Source organism: Fukomys damarensis, unplaced genomic scaffold, assembly GCF_012274545.1.
Source record: "Fukomys damarensis isolate Sample0158 unplaced genomic scaffold, DMR_v1.0_HiC HiC_scaffold_38, whole genome shotgun sequence".
Lineage (NCBI taxonomy): Eukaryota > Metazoa > Chordata > Mammalia > Rodentia > Bathyergidae > Fukomys > Fukomys damarensis.
The window spans coordinates 50,240,865-50,243,690 of NW_022900950.1; the positions used below are offsets into that span (position 1 = coordinate 50,240,865).

Here is a 2,826-nt window from a genome sequence, read left to right on the forward strand (position 1 = left end):
ATATATATGGTTTATTATTTTTATATATATGGTTTATTCACTATTAACACATTTTGGGCTGGTCCTTGATTTTGATTTAATTCACATGGTTAAAGGTGATAGATTAATAACTACCACAAACTGTCATTTTCTACGTTGTGCTTGATGCTATTGTGTTGTTGATTGTATCACTTGGGGTAAGGTGCTGTGATTGATCTAATTGGTTGTCCTTCCTAATATACTGAAAATGAGATTATGAGTCATTAAAGGCTCAAAACTTAAAGACCAATTATATCTGGAAGACACCTCTGAGAAGCAATCATTCCATAAGGATTCTAAATACAAGCAACAAAGATACTTATAATAAGCAATATGGAAGTATCAACCCAACCTGTTTTTAAACCAAAAACAGTACCAACAACAAAGATAGAAATGAGAAGACACATAAGCAAGGCACAAACCCAGACTTCCAGCTCACCAAAGTCAAACTCTTAGGGAAACGAGGTGGAAAAGTGTGACAATCAACCACATGGATACCCTAAACTGATAGTACAGGAAAACTTTGGAAGCAAGTTGCATTCATCTCCAAAAAATTCCAACTGGGGAAAAAATAGTGAATATAAGAAAATTGGAAAAAACCATCCTTTTCTCACAGATCTTATTTCTCTTAAGGTGACATCTTTTGGAAATTTTGAGTTCAAAAGGCAATTTAGGCTTAATTATGAGGGAAGCTATGCAGAAAAGAATCATCAATTTTATTAATTTAGAAATCTTCCACTGGAGCTTACTACTTGCAGTAATAGCTCCTTATAAAATCAGTATGGAAATCCTTTTGTATCCTGTCTGATAGAATAGTATTCCCCACTAGAGAAAAACCCTATGAATTTACTGAATGTGGGCAAACATTTATTCACATGTCATGTCTCATTGATCTGAAAAGTCATACTGAACCTTCTGAATGTAATGAATGTAGGAAAGCCTTTAGCCAAAAGCAGTATGTCATTAAACACCAGAACGATCATACTGGAGAGAAGCTTTTTGAATGTAATGTTTGTGGAAAATCTTTTAGCCAGAAGGAAGATCTCCTTACCCATTCAGAAATTTACACTAGAGAGAAACCTTTTGAGTCAAAGGTTGTGGGAAACCTTTCATTCATTCAGAGGTCAAACTTCATCAGATACCAGAGAACTCACACAGTTTAGAAATCCTTCATATGTAAGTGGTGTGCAAAAACCTTTAGCAGCAAATCAAATCTTTCTGAGAACAAGAAAATTTATATTGGAAAGGAACCCTTTAAATGTAATGAATGTGGAACAGCTTCTGGCCAGAAGTACCTCATAAAGCATCAAAACTTTCACAAGGAAGAGAAATCCTATGAATGCAATGAACTTGAGAAAGTCTTCTTTCAATTAATATCACTTACTGTGCATATGAGAACTTATTCAGGTGATAAACCTTATGAATGTAATGTTTATGGAAAAGCCTTCTCTCAGAGCTCATTTCTCACTGTGCACATGAGAAGCCAAACAGGTGAGAAGCCCTATGGTTTGCAGTATATGTGGGAAAGCTTTCTCACAATTCTTAATTCTACCCCTGCATTAGAGAATACACACAGGTAAGAAGCCTTATCAATAGAATGAATATGGGAAAGCTTTCAGTCAGAAGTCACACAACATTAGACACCAAAAAAATCAATATTCATTAAAAAAACTATGAATATCTTCAAAATGGAAAACATGCACCAGGAATTTATATATCACAGTACATTACAAATGTTTTTAAGCAAAGCACCACAAGTGAGGTGAACTTAAACAATGATAACACTTAGATGACTCCAACAAGTTCATACTTAGGAAAAACACATTCATATGATGAAAAGACTGCCCGACCAAGAAAACTACAGCAGAGACATTAACTTTAGATGCATTTCCCTAAAATTGAGAACAAAAATAGAGGCTTATTACTGCATTTAGCATAAACCTGGAGATATTCACCAGTATAAGAATAAGGTGTAAGTATTAGAAAGGAAGAAACAAAAATACATACTATCATCTACAAATAATAAGCTTTTGTGACAGTGACTCAGTATAGCAGAAAAGACTCCAGAAAGAGACGTATGCATTTATTCAAATTTGCAATATGAAAAAGATGGCATTAGGAGATGAGGAATTAATAAGTCATTTTGTAATTATTTGGAGTCAATGTGTTCTCTGATGACAGAGAATGGTCCATATATTACACAGAAAAGTAAAATCCACTGGGATTGAAGACAGAATTACGAAAGACCAGTATGCTAATAGTGGTATGACCTTGGGAGGAGAAAAACATTCCTGTAACAAATTCAAAAATACATACTAGTGCTACTTGGGTGTATGCTCAGGAAATACCAGGAACTTCTCTGTGGCTCAATTTGTAGTAGCCAGATATTGAAACAATTTAAATGTCCATATGGAACAAAATGGAAAATTCTTATGATGGAATACTACACATACATCTATTAAAATGTGACAGATGAGAGCCACATGTTAATGGAAATATCTATAAAATGTAGAGAGGGGAGAAAGTTGCAGAATGATGAATATAAGGACTTTTTGTATATTTTGAGATATAAAAATTTCCTTGGTGTAGTTCAATACTTTATATTGCTAATAGATAACACATACATATGTAAGTGTTTTTTTAAATCAGTTGGAACCAACCTCTTGATGGTGGCCTGTGAAGAGCAGAGAAGGGAAGGGAATGAGTGTGGGGGTGGGGTGGGGAAGGGCTTCATGAAGATATCTATTTCTCTTAAAAACTACAAGTAGATATATGAAGATTTATTCTGCATTGTGGTATGTGGACAAC

At 34.3% G+C, this 2,826-nt stretch overlaps 1 pseudogene; it reads left to right on the plus strand.

The window, feature by feature from the left end:
• The window catches only part of LOC104871257, a 3,277-nt pseudogene extending 1,615 nt beyond the window's left edge, over positions 1-1,662 (plus strand).
• Positions 1,663-2,826: the final 1,164 nt, after the last annotated feature.